The sequence below is a fragment of the Hyperolius riggenbachi genome, chromosome 11, assembly GCF_040937935.1.
Source record: "Hyperolius riggenbachi isolate aHypRig1 chromosome 11, aHypRig1.pri, whole genome shotgun sequence".
Taxonomy (NCBI): Eukaryota; Metazoa; Chordata; class Amphibia; order Anura; family Hyperoliidae; genus Hyperolius; species Hyperolius riggenbachi.
This window is the reverse complement of record NC_090656.1, coordinates 92,761,993-92,779,708: the sequence shown is the minus strand read 5'-3', so window position 1 is coordinate 92,779,708 and position 17,716 is coordinate 92,761,993. Positions and strand designations below refer to the sequence as shown.

The window sequence follows — 17,716 nt, the reverse complement described above, 5'->3', positions numbered from 1 at the left end:
TCCCAATCAGTAGCTGATAACCCATTTTCCCATGAGAAATCTTACCTTTTCTTGAATAGATCATTGGGGGGGTGGGGGGGGGAGTCTGCATGGCTGATATATTTGTGAATCCCCTTCCCTTGTTGCATTGTGGGAAATAATGGCTGCTTCCAACTGCCAAACAACCAGTATCTCCCTCTGTGCATATGTATATCTATAAACTAAATAACCTTTTAGCCTATCACATTATTAGGGGGTGTGGTTATAGATAATGGCAGTTGGTGCTATCTGTTTTTTCATGTCTGCCAGTAGTAAAGATGATTACGTGCAGGCTGAATGTGGATCAAACAATATGAACAAACTACATGGTGAATATCAATCATTTATTGATCTCTCTTCTATTTTGTAACTTATCACTTTGCAAAGTATTGATTTATTTTTTCCCCCTTTTCGCTAAGTTCCTCTTTAAGGTTAGGTTTCAGGAAGGGCTTGAATAAGAAGGAGGTTAATGTAAAGTAGGAGAGGTTAGGTATAGATGTTAAGAAGAAGGAAGTGAAAGGGTTATGACACATTGCTGCCATATATGATGTATGAGAGTTGGTGTTGCCCAGACTACCTGAGTGCATGATCATACCTGTAGGTCTGGGATAAATAATGAAAGAATGGATTGGTCACATGACTGCTAAGTCTTGTATGGCACTGATATATGTCAAGAATTCCTGAATTTCGTCTTCAGCTCAATAACACAAGCACTCAAAACGGAAAACAAACACACTAACTACATAACAAAACCCAAACAAAACATGCAATAAATAAGCTGACAAGTAACATAAAAACAAGGCTCATTTTTTGTATTATTCCTTTGAAAGACTTTTTCAGAAGAATTATACACCCATAAACTCTAGATGGCAATATTGCACTTATTGTATCGGCTGAGCCGTGTCTCCCAGAGACCTTACATATTCCCTTTATCAAAATTTTATGTGCCGCAGATCTATAGCCTCTTATTATAAGTGTAATGAAGCAGAACTTATTGAAGCATTTTATTGATTGCTCAGATCACAAGTTTACTGTCATACTGAATTGGCACCTCACTCTCTAAAGCAAACTGCTGACACCTTTTTAAAAAAGTGACAACTGCATCTATTTCATGACCAGAAATCCATTTTCATCTCTATCAAGACAAGAATACAATTTTCACTTCATTTAACTGATGTTAGGCCTGCTCCAGCTATGACATTTGAGAATGACACAAGTTTAAAGTTCCTAAAATACTGTACTTCACGTACGTAGGTGGCTGCTTGTTTGAGGGCAGCGTGTTGTCCATCTGTTAAAACAGAGCATTGCATTGTTTCAGCTGAGATTCCACTCCATGGAACACCCTGTCAAATCTAGCAGTGGGTATCAGAAACAACACGAGGGGCGGCTGGTACATCCCTGGAAGGTAGATGCACCTGATCATTAAGCTTGCTGGGCTGGAAAACTAAAAGGCTTCAGACATCGGAATCCACCACTAAATTGTCGGTGGGCTTTTTTTTTTTTTGGTTTGTTTTTGTAGATGGGAATCTTAAATTCAGATGAGTTACTCAAAGCCTTCAAAAGCAAATCTAGCTTTTGTACTATTAAACAACATAAAAACGTGCTAGAAGAACAACACCATATTAAGAAAGAAAGGTGAGTAAAGTTTTAAAATGAAAGTTTTGCTAAAGCTCATTTATATGCCTGGATCTACTGATAGCTTAGTAGTTAAAATTACAAAATGTTACCTTTTAATATCAAAAGGGTTTTGAAGCTAAAATTACTGTTAGAAATATGGTCATCTGACCCAAAGGGTTACAGATGAACAAGTTATAAGGAACTTCAAGGTAGAGTGACCAAACAGCCTAAAACGGGAGTCCAAATGGTGCAGTATGTCACAAGAAGAGTGATGGAAAACAAAAAGGTGGATTACGGTACTCACAAAGGAAAGTTGCACAAGGGACAACCAACCCCTGAAAGCAGGTGGAGATCTATAAACCTGACTCCACTCCGGTGTTCGGCTGGAGCTGGGTGTGGTCGCACTCTTGGGAAAAACAACAAAAGGTCCTATCGATGGTAAAGCCACCAAGGAACCAATGTACACCCTTCCCAAAGGAGGGTGAAAAGCACAAAGGGGATAAGAAGTGGATACAACTGAGTTAAAAATAGAAAAATAGAGGTGGCTTACCTCAATAACAACAAGTTCATATAAATATGAATTTTAATAAGCACAGGCAATGCATTTCATGGGTCTGTGCCCACTTCCTCAGGCCAAATAAAGTGTCAGAGTTGTATCAGATAAAAATCAAACACAGTGCGCTTATAAGTGGATCAGCAGCTGAACCTAGATTGGGGTTTTCCCAGGGCCCCTAGAAGTTTAAGATCGATAGTAAAAGTTTCTAGTAAGCGCTAGGTAGATATATGCAATCTCTTTTATTCAATAAAACTTACACAAAGTGATAGTGCATACAATAATATTACTGACTGACTAGAAACTTTTACTAGAGTTGTATCAGAGCCAGTGCCTGTTCTTAGGAAGATTGTTGCAGCTTGCTAAAGCACCAACATTGTTTTACTGAAAGGGTGTTGGCGAGTGGCGAGCTGAATAAGAAGGTTGCAGATGTAGAAGTCTTTTGGTGACAGAATGACTCCTGAGGGATCTCCTGACCAGGGCCAGATTTCTGGAATGGCTACAAAGGCCCAGGCCTAGGGTGGCTGCAGCCAAAGGAGGCAGCTGGATAAGGAAAAGGGGCAGCTGTATATTGAGGAGGAGACTTCAAATTAAAAAAAGGAAGCTGCAAATTGGGAGCTGCAGGTTAAGAAGGGGTGGTGCTGCCCAAAAAGCAGTACAATAAAGAGAGGTGTTGTTGTCAATGGATAGATTAGTACACAGACAAGAAATGGGGAGGCTACACATGGAATGGGGGGGGGGGGAGGAAACTAGCTTAGTGGAACACATGGAAGGGGAGCAACAAGAAACCTAGCTTAGGGGTGGTAAAAGTATAAATCTGGCTGTGAGGAAACGCGGAAAAGGCGCTGCAAGTGCTCAGAGTGAGGCGGCTGTTTCCGCGTCCAACATGGCGGCCCAACGCGAAGAAACCGCCACATGCCGCATGGGCAGAGCGGTAAAGTCCGCGCTGGATGCGGCGGATTGTGCGCATAGCAATATTACTGAAATTGTGGTTGGACGCGGGGAAGCCGCCGCTTGCTTGGAGAGCAGTGTGGCGGCCCCCGCGCCCGAATCAGCGGATACATTGCAAAACATGTCTGGTGTGGCTGGGACTGCTAGTCCACACAGGTTCAGAAGGACGCGCGCGCTGAGAGACAGAGCTTATATGACAGCCAGAGAAGAGTCAGCTGACCAAGCTGGTCAGCTGACATTTTCACCACCATCCATTGGTCCAGCACTTAGGGGTGACGCTGGAGTGCGCTATAGTATATATACTGGGTGCTGGTCATTTCTCTGGTGTCTGGCGTTGCGATCACTACGTGGTAGCACTCAGACCTTGTCTGTTTCTGTGTTCTAGCATAGTTTCCAAAGGTGTTGACGATCAAGGAACTCACACCTTAGTGTTAGGAATATTGAACTGTATTATTTGTTATGACCTTTTGCCTGCCTGACTATTCCTCTGAACTCTGACTCTGTACCTTGCTATTTCTGAAATCCTGTTGCCAAACTCTGCTCGTTCCTGGACTCTGTATTTGCCTCCTGATTCTGTACCTTGCTATTCTGATATTCCGTTGCCAAACTCTGCCTGTCCTTTGGATTCCGTATCTGTCTCCTGAATCGGTACCTTATCTGTCTGTGTGTTAACGACCTGGCTTGCCCGACCTCGAGAACTGGCCTTACGGTTAGAGGCAGTTCCCAGACCTGTTAGTGACACCCTCACTGGTGTCACTCACACTCGGTCCTTCCTATTCTCAGCCTAGCTCCTCCCCCGGGAGAGTCTAGGCTAACGGAAGGAACATACTCCTGTGCAGTATTCCTTACTGCTGCTGTACCTACTTCTGAGGTACAGCCCTCAAAGTATTATTGTTACACCAAACACTCTCAGCTTTCTTAGATATATCTGATTATCGGTGATACTGCAGATAATCAATAATCAGGTATATTCTGCATTCTCGGTGATACTGCAGATCACCGGTAATCAGACCCTCTCTGTGTTACACCGATTGTTACAGAACGCCAGACCAAAATACAAATGGACGCACACACTGACCGTCTGGGCGCACTTGCCACTTCGGTGGAAAACATATACCAAGTGCTGGGTAGTCACAAGACTATCTGGTTCTTTACAAACCCTCCAGACAGCAGTGGATGAGGTGCGATCCCCTCCTAGCTCTGACATACGTTTGCCTGTACCTGAGAAATTTTCTGGTCACAGATCTGATTTACGAAATTTTAGAAGTAGAGTGTTATCTTACTTTGAGTTGAGACCCCGATCTTCTGGGACTATGGCCCAAAGGGTCACATTTATTAAGACTTTGTTATCAGGCGATTCTCAGACGTGGGCGTACAGTTTGCCCACCGGAGACTTAGCCCTCACCTCAGTGGATGAATTGCTATGGCAATAATTTACGACGACCCAGACCTTGCTGCGACTTCTGAGCGGAAGCTCAAGCTTTTGCGTCAAGGCAAGGGTCCGGTCGAGGATTACACAGCCGAATTTAGGAAGTGGTCAGTTTCAGCCAGGTGGGACACCTATGCTCTCTTAGATTGTTTCTTATCAGGGTTGTCAGATGAGGTCTCAGATCTCATGTTAAGTCTGCCTGAACCAAAAACAGTCGATGAGGCCATTTCATCGGCCATTCGAGTCGACCGCAGGCTGCGCTATCAGAAACAGACCCCGGGTAGAAGTCATGTAAGAATGGTGTCCTACGCTGCGCCTCCAGTAACTCCACCTCCTCCCGTCTCGCCTCCACCCGAACCAATGCAAATTGGTCGGTCGAAACTATCCCAAGTGGAGTGAAGACGTAGGATGTCTGAGCAGCTGTGTCTTTACTGCGCAGAGGGGGGTCATAGAGTACGTAATTGCCCTAACAAGTCGGGAAACGCTACCGCCTAGGAGTTGTAGGGGGTAACACCCTAGGCGCACGACTTTTACCCCTGGAAGATAAACGATTACTTCTTCCTTGTACTGTTACATGGGAAGATAAAACTGAGGTTTCTGAGGCTTTTGTTGATTCCGGCTCTGCAGCTAATTTTATGGATTTCCAGTTTGCAAAGAAATTGGGTATTCCGCTCACCCCGGTAAAACCACCCATTCAGGTTACGGCAGTAGATGATTCCCCCCTGCAAAGTAATCATCCGCTGTCTCAGACACCAGAGGTGGAAGTCACTATAGGGGTGCTACATAAGGAGAAACTGCAGTTTTTTGTGTTACACATACACATGACCACCTCCACAGTCATCCTGGGCATGCCATGGTTGCACCTTCACTCCCCACAGATCAATTGGGCTACTGGTCAGCTAACTAGCTGGTCAACTCATTGTTTTCAGCAGTGTTTAGGGAGGGTGACACTGGGCCACACCAGGATTCATTTGGAGGGTGTACCAGTACAATATTCTGAGTATTCCGATGTGTTCTGTCCCAAGGCTGCTGATAAGTTACCTCCACATCGCCCGTTTGATTGCCCCATCGATCTCCGATCTGGTTGTATGCCCCCTAGGGGTCATCTCTACAATTTGTCTGGGCCAGAGAAAGTGGCCATGCAGGAGTACATTCGTGAAAATTTAGCCAAGGGGTTAATTCGCCCTTCCCGATCGCCCGCTGGCGCAGGGTTCTTTTTTGTTAAGAAAAAAGACGGAGGCCTGGGGCTATGTATTGATTACCGGGGTCTGAATAAAATCACAGTGAAGAATCGCTACCCAGTGCCCCTGATAGATGACCTGTTTACACAGGTTACCGATGCTAAGATCTTTTCAAAATTGGATTTATGGGGTGCATACAACCTGGTGCAGATTAGAAAGGGCGATGAATGGAAGACGGCCTTTAACACGCCCGACGGGCATTTCGAGTACCTGGTGATGCCCTTCGGGCTGTGTATCGCCCCGGCCGTCTTCCAAGAACTAATTAATGAGGTATTCAGGGAGGTGTTGGGCAAATTCGTGTTAGTATACCTAGATGATATACTTATTTTTTCAAACAACCTCTCTGAGCACAGGACACACGTCAAGTTTGTATTGGACAAACTAAGGCAAAACATGCTTTACGCTAAATTGGAGAAGTGCATCTTCGAGGTAACATCTGTCACCTTTTTAGGGTACATAATTTCCACCTCGGGCCTGTCTATGGATCCTGCCAAGTTCTCTGCTGTGTTGGAATAGCCTCAACCAGTGGGGTTAAAATCTCTTCAGAGATTTTTAGGCTTTGCCAATTACTATAGAAGGTTCATAAAGGGGTACTCCACTTTCATTGCACCCCTCACCAGTCTCACTAAGAAAGAGGCAGATACTACCCACTGGTCTCCAGAAGCTCTGCATGCATCCTCCACTTTGAAAGATTTGTTTTGCTCTGCACCCATCCTAAGACACGTTGACACCTCCTATCCCTTTATTGTTGAGGTGGATGCCTCGGAGGTCGGGTAGGGGCTGTGCTGTCCCAGCGGTCAGGGTTGCAGGGTAGATTGCACCCATGTGCCTAATTTTCTCGTAGGTTCTCTCCGGCAGAGAGAAACTACGATATAGGCAACAGTATATTGGTTGGTGAACAGAGGCGCCAGAAGGATAAAAGTACATAAAATTTTTCAAAAATTGCTGGGGGGAAGTGGTGGACTCGCCTCTGTTAAAGCAGACACCAAGGACTGTAAATATATAGATATACACATTTATTGAAAATACTCCAAAGATGCAACGTGTTTCGCGGGCACAGCCCACTTCTTCAGGCAATAAGCAGGGGATAAACAACAGCAATTAAGTTATAGCAAGCAGAGCACCTCTGTGACAGGGAGCTCCTGGCTATCAAATTGGCCTTTGAAGAATGGCGTCATTGGTTGGAAGGAGCAGAACATACGATTACAGTTTACACTGATCACAAAAACTTGGAATACATCGAGGGAGCTAAGAGATTAAGCCCCCGTCAGGCTCGATGGTCATTGTTCTTCTCAAGGTTCAGATTTATAATTATGTACACTCCGGGTAGCAAAAACATTAAGGCAGATGCCCTGTCCAGATGCTTTGAGCCGGAGACAGCACAGCCCTCCGCCCCAGAGACCATTGTCCCACAGAAACTGGTACTAGCAACAACTGAGACATGGAAAGATTGGACAGAGACTTTAGGTCCCTTTCAGCAGGACGTCCCGGAGGGGAAGCCCAAGGGGGTTATGTTTATACCACTGCCATTCCGTCTTCAGATTTTACAGATGTTCCACTCACACAAAAATGCGGGACACCCTGGGGCCTCCAGAACACAGGATCTTGTTGCCAGGTGCGCGTGGGGGCCTTCTCTGGCAACAGATTGCAAGGAGTATGTTAGAGAGTGTGCGGTGTGTGCGAAGAGTAAGCCCTCCCGGCTGGCACCCTTGCCCACCCCGAGTGAGCCGTGGACCCACTTGTCCATGGATTTTTTGGGTGAACTTCCCAGGTCTGAGGGCATGTCGGTCATTTGGGTGGTAGTCGACCGTTTTAGTAAAATGGCCCATTTTGTGCCCTTGAAAGGACTCCCCTCGGCCCAGGAGCTGGCTGATTTGTTCATCAGCCACGTTTTCCGATTGCATGGCATTCCGGAAAACATAGTGTCGGATCGGGGAGTCCAATTTGTTTCGAGATTTTGGAGGGCATTTTGTCACCAAATGGGCATGGAACTGTCATTTTCGTCGGGCTACCACCCACAGACCAATGGGCAGACTGAAAGAGTCAATCAATCATTGGAACAGTTTTTGAGGTGTTACGTTGCAGAGGCGCAAAATGATTGGGTCAAGTTTTTGCCCTTCACAGAATTTGCGCACAATAATTTGAAAAGTTCTTCCTCGGGATTTTGTCCTTTTCAGATAGTGACCGGGAAGTTGCCTAAATTCTCCCCATTATCAGTCGCCTCCACTCCGTTTCCAGCTCTGGAGGCCTGGCAAAGGTCATTTAAAGACATGTGGTGGATCGTGAAAAATAATTTAGAGAAGGCGTTTCAAAGTCAAAAAGGTCAAGCTGACAAAAGACGTTCCTTAGAGTGGAGGTTTCAACCAGGAGACTTAGTCTGGGTGTCCACACGTCACTTGACCTTGAAACAGCCCTCAGCCAAGTTGGGGCCCAGGTTTGTGGGTCCGTTTCCAGTAACTAGAAAGATCAACAACGTTACTTATGGCATTGATCTCCCTGCCAGTATGCGTGGCGTAAGATCCTTTCATGTGTCCCTGCTTAAGCCAGCGGTTCACGTGGGTCCCACTCCTCCTCCTCCTGTGATGATAGATGACCAACGTACGAAGTAGAGAAGATTTTAGACTCACGCATAGTTCAGAACTCAGTACAATATCTGGTTCATTGGAAAGGGTATGGTATTGAGGAGAGATCATGGGTACCTAAAGGTCGCATGCATGCCGACAAATTGAGGCCTCTTGCACACTGCACGCGATTCCGATTCCGATTCCGCTTTTTAATCAGTTTTTACATCCGATTCAGATTCAGATTTGCAGTGTGCAGGGAGCAAACTGCAAATCAAAATCTGAATCGGATGTAAAAACTGATTAAAAATCTGAATCTGAATCGGAATCGCGTGCAGTGTGCACGAGGCCTAAGAAGGGAGTTCCACGCGTTGCATCCTGAGAAGCCTGGTAGGAGTTGTCCGAACTCCACTCCTCAGGGGGGGGGGGGGTACTGTGAGGAAACGCGGAAAAGGTGCCGCAAGTGCTCAGAGTGAGGCGGCTGTTTCCGCGTCCAACATGGCGGCACAACGCGAAGAAACCGCCGCAAGCCGCATGGGCAGAGCGGTGGAGTCCGCGTTGGATGCGGCGGATTGTGCGCATAGCAATATTACTGACATTGTGGTTGGACGCGGGGAAGCCGCCGCTTGCTTGGAGAGCAGTGCGGCGGCCCCCGCGCCCGAATCAGCAGATACATTGCAAAACATGTCTGGTGTGGCTGGGACTGCTAGTCCACACAGGTTCAGAAGGACGCGCGCGCGCGCTGAGAGACAGAGCTTATATGACAGCCAGAGAAGAGTCAGCTGACCAAGCTGGTCAGCTGACATTTTCACCACCATCCATTGGTCCAGCACTTAGGGGTGGCGCTGGAGAGCGCTATAGTATATATACTGGGTGCTGGTCATTTCTCTGGTGTCTGGCGTTGCGATCACTACGTGGTAGCACTCAGACCTTGTCTGTTTCTGTGTTCTAGCATAGTTTCCAAAGGTGTTGACGATCAAGGAACTCACACCTTAGTGTTAGGAATATTGAACTGTATTATTTGTTATAACCTTTTGCCTGCCTGACTATTCCTCTGAACTCTGACTCTGTACCTTGCTATTTCTGAAATCCTGTTGCCAAACTCTGCTCGTTCCTGGACTCTGTATTTGCCTCCTGATTCTGTACCTTGCTATTCTGATACTCCGTTGCCAAACTCTGCCTGTCCTTTGGATTCCGTATCTGTCTCCTGAATCGGTACCTTATCTGTCTGTGTGTTAACGACCTTAGCTTGCCCGACCTCGAGAACTGGCCTTACGGTTAGAGGCAGTTCCCAGACCTGTTAGTGACACCCTCACTGGTGTCACTCACACTCGGTCCTTCCTACTCTCAGCCTAGCTCCTCCCCCGGTAGAGTCTAGGCTAACGGAAGGAACGTACTCCTGTGCAGTATTCCTTACTGCTGCTGTACCTACTTCTGAGGTACAGCCCTCAAAGTATTATTGTTACACCAAACACTCTCAGCTTTCTGGTGACCAGAGGTTAGTAGATATATCTGATTATCGGTGATACTGCAGATCATCAATAATCGGGTATATTCTGCATTCTCGGTGATACTGCAGATCACCGGTAATCAGACCCTCTCTGTGTTACACCGATCGTTACACTGGCCTTGCTTCTAACAAGGTATTTTAAAGCAAAATTTGAGATTTGCATGTGGCAATGCAGTATACTATAACCCCTTGCACAGCACAGGGTGCTCTCGATAGTAAGGCTCTACTGAGACTCAATGTAAGATTGTTTGTCCAGATTTTGTGGCTCAGAAACCCAGCCATGCCCTCCCCCATTCCCTCACTATGCAGGGCCGGTTCTAGACTTTTTGCTGCCTAAGGCAAACTTGTGAGGATGTGCATCCCCCCACACGCCTCCGATTTGGAATGATCACACCGCACCCGATAATTGCCTCCCCATCTCTCTTTCCTCCCCCCTCCTCACTCACTGTCAGACTGCTCACAAAGCACAACAAGCTGCTTTTCCCCAATGATGTCCTCTAAACCTCTCTCCCTTTAATTTCACCACAGACTATGGTCAGGTGGTCATTGGACTGCAATGCTGCTGACATGAGCTGGGCAATCTGAATATTCAATTTTCCGATTTCATCATTTTATCAAATCAACTGAAAATCAATCGTTTTAATGACAATCTTTTCTATTTGATTCTAGGCACATTTTGATGAATTGCTGAAAGAAGAAGAACTGGAACAGATGGAATGTTTTCTAAAACCTTAAATAAATTGTGACACATGTTCCTTTGACGGCAATGCAATCGTTTTGTTGGTTTTACTGGAAAATCATCAAAATAACCTAAATAGTTGCACTGTGTGTGGGCACCATCTGCCATGTGACTTGCTCAATATTTTCGGTAGAATAGAATAAAAGTGTTGGCGCTGTAATAAATTATTGTTAGGTTTTATAGCGCTCTGGCTACTTCCACAGCACGCACAGAATGTATAATCATGTCATCTTCCCCTCTCAGAGGCTTTCAATGTAATCCCTACCATAGTTTTAGTCTAATGTAGTACACACCATTCAATTTCCTGGCAATCATCGGGTTAAAACGATTACTTTCGACATGTCAGATCAGCTCCTGATTGGTAACAGGATCAATTTTGTGCAATACTGATCAAAAAATCTACCCCATTATCGATCGGTAGCAGATCGGACATATCGGAAATAATCGTTTCGATTTGTCGATCTGCTGGGAAGTTAAATGGTGTGTACCTAGCATAAGGTTTCTACCATAGTTTATGGTCAATTCTGGAGATAACCAATCAATATATTTTTGGGAAGTGGGAGGAATCAAAACACAAACACAGGGAGAACATACAAACTTCATGCAGATAGTGTCCTTGCTGAATGCAGAGGGTGCTCTTTACTACACCATCATAAACATAAAGATGATAGTAATTACTACTGTTTAGAAACCATTAATCTTAGACCATGACCACTTATCGTCAATTTTATGGGCACTGAAATAGCACAAAAAATTAGCATAAGCCTAGCTCTAACCTTCATACATTACTTGATTTTCCAGTAAAATCAACCATTCAATTTGATTATTTTTTTTAGATCGGGTGAGAATCTATTATGTTCTGTTCTGCTGAATCAATGGAAATTGGCCAATATCGGGTCAAATTGACCCATTTACTTGATCGGGTAGGAAGAAGAGGTGTGTGGACATGATATTACTGGTGACAATGCCTAGTCACCAGTCTTCCAGGGGGCTGCACTCAGCGATGGGGGACATCAGAGCACTGAGGAAAGCCTCAATAGGATTCTGAGGCTTCCCTCTCATTTTGTACCCACACTTCGGCTCAAGTACACTTTAAAGCGGTATCGTCACCATAAAAATCAAATTTCAACAGCAACTGGTCTGAGTGTATTAAGTGATAAAGATGCTAATCCTGCATTCAAAACTTTCAAAACTTTTTCTGCTTTTATGATTTGGAGTTATCACATACTTAAGGAACACTGGCCCTTTAGTAGTTGTGCCAAAGAATTGCATACTGCTGGTTCTTTTTATCTATAATCTATTCTGCCTCTTCCCTTTATTTCCCTGCCAGCTTCTTATCTGAAACCTAATCCCCTACTTACTTGTGTTTACAAGCAAGACTGAGGCGACTCAGCAATTGGAGGAGACAAGAAAAAAAGTAAAGGGCAGAAATGACATCACGAGTTAGCCTTAACTGTGGGCAAAAGACATGGCCCCCACCAGGAACAGAATTCTCGTAATTTACTATATAACATTCACTGAAATCAAAATGTGGACAGTACAATACATGTGTTATGTAAGTAGATCAAGTATTTATCTACTTATATATGTGTTTTTTTTCCCTGGCATAGTATGGCTGATCCTACTGCTTTAAGAATATAGAGGCACAACATCATTCTGATCAATTAGTGAAGGAGAATCACAAAAGATCTCCCTTGTATTGTTTGGACCACTAGTCAATCAACTTTCAATCAACCACACTGTAGTTTATCACCCAATAAAGTTAATTACCTAATCGCTAAACGGAAAATCAAGTAATGTATGGGTACCTTAAAGGACATCCGAGGTTAAAATAAACTGATGAAAAAACAATGGTATCTATCCTCCTTCTCCTAAAAATGATTTTTTTTTTAGATATCCCACAGTTTTATTTTATATTTAAATCTAGATTGTAAGCATTTACTGTTTCATTGTCTCTGCGCAATGACACCTTCATTAAAGTATGCTAGAGCTCAAATCTATGAATTATTGACCCTTTTTATCTCTTTCCTGCTCTTAGAAGCCATTTACTGACAGGAAAGCGTTTTATGGCTGTAACTACTTATCAGAGAGGGTTATGCTATAGTCTGACCCAGTCCAACCCGGACAAAAACTGTCACTTGCCTACCAGATTTTTAAATTTTTCAGAGAAAGACAAAAAGGAACACAGCCAAGTTATTTGTGTGTTTGGCACTGTACATACACATGTCTATCTCATCATGTCAAATGTCACCTTGGTAGTCCTTTAAGTCACACTACATCAGGCTTAACCCTAAGGGACGACCCACACTGGCAATAAGCTGTGCCATGATGAGATGCTAGTCTCTGCAAGTGAATGCGTGCATAGAATCTGTCGACATGTCTATTTATCCACTTCTCTTCATTGCAGAAAACGGTCAATTTTTATGTCCTGGTCTAATGCAAAAATATGCAGCAAGCAGTTGCATTGCATCACACTGGTACAAATGTCACAAATGTGATTTTTTTTTCAATGTGCCTGCACTGGGTTACATTGCAAAAGGATGCAAAGCTGCTTGGCAACACATGGGCTGCACTACTAACCTCGACCACATCCTTACGTTAGTCTTACTGGCAAAAAAAAGTCTTGAGAACAATCAAACTGGTGAACCAACAGTACAGTAGAAGAAATGTCTTTTTCTATGTTATGCTTTGTATTGGACCGCAGGAAAATTGCATAGCAGTCACATAGAAAATCGTATTTACCACAATTCGGCAATTGATGGATCGCAACGGAATGACTATAGTAAAAATTTAGAAGAAGCACGATTGTGGTTTCTTGGCAAGGGCCCTGATTCCTGTTCTTCTGAACTGAACTTTACTGTTGTGAAGTGAATGAACAAGCATGTCCCCACCCATGTCTCACTTGTGGGGTCTGTAAGACAGCCACATGGAGCAGGCAACTAGGCCTCAGTCAGGTTGGTCTCATTTTTAGGGCCTGTTTCCACTGCTTTTTCTTCACACAGATTGGCATAGCAATGTATTCACATTTATTGGTATTCGCATCAGGGGCGTTGCTAGCCCCAAACATCAGTGGCACGTGCCACGGATCTATTCTATGGCGCCCCTAATATCCCCCAAGAGTCAGAGCTGTGAAGCCTCTATGGAGCATGCTGAGAGCTGTGGTACCTCAATGGTAGGCATGCTGGGAACTGTGATGCATTAATGGGGGGTATGCTGGGTGCTGTGGTGCCTCTATGGGGGCATGTTGGGTGCTGTGGTGCCATACTGGGTGCTGTGGTGCCTTTATGGGAGCATGCAGGGAGCTGTAGTTATTCTATAGGGACATGCTAGGAGTTGTGGTGTTCCAGTGAGAGGCCCATGGGAGCATGGGAGGGGGTCCACTAGAAGGTCAGAGAATGCTATGGGGGGACTGCCAGACAACCCGGCAGCTGGTCAAACCCACCCGTAGAAAGCTGCACCAGCAAGAACAGAAGCTAAGTAACTGTCTAGTTATGTTTAAGTGGCACTGCCTTTTTATGTAATATGCTGCATTTATAGATTTATTTTTTGTATTAATGGAGAGGGGGGCTTCATCCAACATTTTTCTGGGCAGGCCTACTTAGACCGCTGTTAAGTTCATGTAAATTTAGCTTCACCCATGGCTACACCCACATTCTGGTGAGTGGCCCCACCCATTTTTCGGCTGGAGTGCCCAAAAGTGCCCCAAATCTTTTAGGATCCTAGCAACGCCACTGATTCACATAGCATATTTCAATGGGCCTGTTTCCACTGTCTCCAACTTTAAAATGTAAATGTAGCACTGATGCACCAAAATGTCTCCTAAAGCTGAAAATAGCTTTCCTGATGACTGAAACACATACATAGGGTTAGTATAGCTGCTCACAGTTCTCCCTCTCACTAGGTACACTCTGTCTGGTGGCTAACTAATTGTGTGGCACGCCAAAACAGGACATTTTTTTTCTGAAGTCCTTTAAATAGAGCTATGATGAATAAAAAGTACTGTATTGGAGACTCCTCTGACTTGGCCTCCACTTGCTTGCCTCAGACCTGTGAATGACAGGCTCCCTGCTTGAAACATACTGAAACCGCGGTCTTCCTCATTCACTGACATGATGAGAGCCCTTTCACACGTTCCCCCCATAGCAGTGTTTGTCCCCAAACACTAGAAGGGAGCACAATGACATTCCAGCTTCAACACCCCCACCAACAGCACAACCGCATAACAAGAATGCTAATTAGATGCCTCTCTCCCTATTATTCAATGTGTTAAGTGCATTGGCAGTGCAACTTGTTAAGTTATTTCATTGCTACTAGTGTACTGATATATTACAATCAGCTCAATGAACAGGTCTTTTTAATTTTTTAATTAGAATTTTTTTTCCCCTCTTTTAGGAAAAGCTAAATTGCATTCCAAGGCATTAGAAAGGACACCCCAAGGGGTCCTTTTATAAACATGGGATGAATATAGAAACATTCACCCTTGCTAATTTAGTCAAAGCCGCTGCACCTTCACCAGGGGCATCCCAGTGTTTATAATGCAAAGCTGCTGACATATAGGAGTTTATTCACAAATGCTGAAGAAAAATAGGAAGAGGAAGGATTTTATGTGGCATGGGTCATATCAGAACATAATGGAGTTGCTGAAAGGTCACTATGTTCTCAGTTTTCTTACTAAAAAGCAATGCTGAATTATTTTCACCGTTGCTTTTTAATACAAGGGCTTTTTGGTCTCTTTTAGCCACTTATACTGTCCTAGTGGTTTTGGGTCACCATGGCCTGTCTGGGTATTCTGTAGTGCTGGTCTAAGCCCTATCCCATAGAGCCATCAAAATCCCTACCATGCACTGAGGAGGACCTATAACTTCAAAACAGGCTGTCTGCATGTTGGGTTGATATGGCTCTGTAAAATGTATAAGCTATAGGCTTGCTATACACCAGCAGTTCTGGATGGGAACCTGGCTTTAGGGGCATAAAGACATGATTTGCATATTTGGGAGTGATGGGAAACCACAGTTGCCCACTTACAGATGAATTATAGCAAATACCTTCTGTTTTAAGAAGGAAAAATAACATACATTTATATTCAGAGTGTGCAGAGGCTTACTAATTTAGCTGCCTTGGGCACCTCTCTAATATGTATTCAAATGTCCTAGCTCAGGGTGAGGAGCATTGATTTTGTGTTCTTATTTGTATTTGATCCGTGTGGCTAGAATGTAATCCATTACCCTCTCACTTTTCTCCTGTCTGTGACCATTGTAAGCACAAAAGCTTATGATGGTGTACTGGTAATTGGCGGGAGAGAAGCAATTGGCAGTGTGGGTGGGGAGGTAGTGGTTAATCACTCTGCAACCGCCTAGCGCCGATTGGCGGCCACAGAATGGCTCCCCCAGGACCACCTAACACCAAAAGGTGTCAAGTCCTGGGGGAGGAGATTAGCGGGGATCGCATGTGCGGATGCGCATGCATCCCTGCTTGAGTGATGGAGCAGAGATCCGTCAACAGTCTACCAGCGGCGATCGTTGCTGGCAGACTGTATACAAGAGAAACAGCCGTTTATTTACTTTGTACAGCGCTGTAATCCACTTCAGTGCTGTACTGGGGACAGTCCTGTTACTCAGCTGTCTCCTGGAGCGGCTCCGAACATGGTCCCCTCTTAGGCTAAAGCTATGAGAGAGGATCACCCTGAGTGGCCATCAGGGGGAAGGATGGAGGGCATAGGAGAAAAAAAATGCCACATTTATAAAAAAAAAAATAATAATAAAAAAAAAGCCTGCAGCAGCAATCAGAGCCCACCAACAGAAAGCTCTGCTGTTGGGCAGATAAGGGGGGAGATTCATTTGAGTGCTAAGTTGTATGGCTCTGCAGTGAGCTGTTAAAGCTGCAGAGCACTGAACTGTAAAAAAAATAGCCTTGTCACTAGGGGGGTTAAAGCCTGTGGTCCTTAAGTGGTTAAGGTTAGGTGTGTGTGTGGGGGGTGTGTGTGTGTGTGTGGGGGGGGGGGGGGGGGGGGTTAGGCAGTGGGTAGGCGTCAGGTAGGGTTGTTTGTGTAAAATATCAGTATTTAATACTGATATTTTATGATCCTTGTTTACAGGTTAGAAGCAGAATATAAGACAATTTACCAATATTATAATATTGGCTTTCCTGGCCCACAAAATTTCCAGGTACCCTTTTACTATACACACATGTGCAGAGACATGCTGGATGAAAACCTGCTCCAAAGCGCTCTTGAACTCCGACTGGGGTGCTGGTTCATCTTTCAGCAGGACAACGACCCTAAGTACACAGCCAAGATATCAAAGGAGTGGCTTTAGGACAACTCTGTGAATGTCCTTGAGTGGCCCAGCAAGAGCCCAGACTTGAATCCGATTGAACATCTCTGGAGAGATTTTGCTGGCTGGATAGCGTACTGGTTAAGGGCACTGCCTTTGACATGGGAGACCAGGGTTTGAATCCTGGGTAGGGTCATTACCTATTCAGTAAGGAGTTCAAGGCAAGACTGCCTCACACTGCAGGGTGGCCTCTTGAGTGTGTCCCAGTGGTTGCAGCTCTTGAGCGCTTTGAGTCCGACAGGAGAAAATCGCTATATAAATGTTTGGATTATTAAAATGACTGTGCACTGACGCTTCCCATCCAACCTGATGGAGCTTGAGAGATGCTGTAAAGAGGAATGGGCAAAACTGGCCAAAGATAGGGGTGCCAAGCTTGTGTTGTGGCATCATATCCAAAAAGCCTTGAGGCTGTAATTGCTGCCAAAGGTGCATAAGCAAAGGCTTAAACAAATGCTGTAAATACATGTACATGTCATTTCTCATTTTTTTTTATTTTTATGAAAAAAATGTTCACGTTGTCATTATGGAATGTTGTGTGTAGAATTGTGAGGAAAAAATGAATTCAATCTATTTTGGATCAAGCTGTAACATAACAAAACGTGGAAAAAGTGAGGCACTGTGAAAACTTTTGGGATGCATTGTTCATAGGTATGTATTTCGGCAGCTCCCTTGGGTGATTCATTGGATGCACTATCTGTCCCAGAAGAGGACGGCAGGATCAGAGCGGGATCATCCACCAGGCAACCTAGGCAGATGCTTAGGGCC

The 17,716-nt window shown here is 44.7% G+C and overlaps 1 protein-coding gene and 1 long non-coding RNA gene across 8 annotated transcripts in view; one reads left to right on the top strand and one right to left on the bottom strand.

Moving 5' to 3' along the window:
- Positions 1-10,632, top strand: part of LOC137538368 (uncharacterized) — a 50,375-nt gene extending 39,743 nt beyond the window's left edge. For both annotated transcript variants that reach the window (XR_011024769.1, XR_011024770.1), the window contains exon 5: positions 10,550-10,632. This is a non-coding gene — a long non-coding RNA (uncharacterized lncRNA). The remainder of the gene's footprint in view (positions 1-10,549) is intronic.
- DCDC1 (doublecortin domain containing 1) overlaps positions 1-17,716 on the bottom strand; it is a 751,262-nt gene that overhangs the window by 498,835 nt on the left and 234,711 nt on the right. The gene's annotated exons all lie outside the window — the stretch shown is intronic.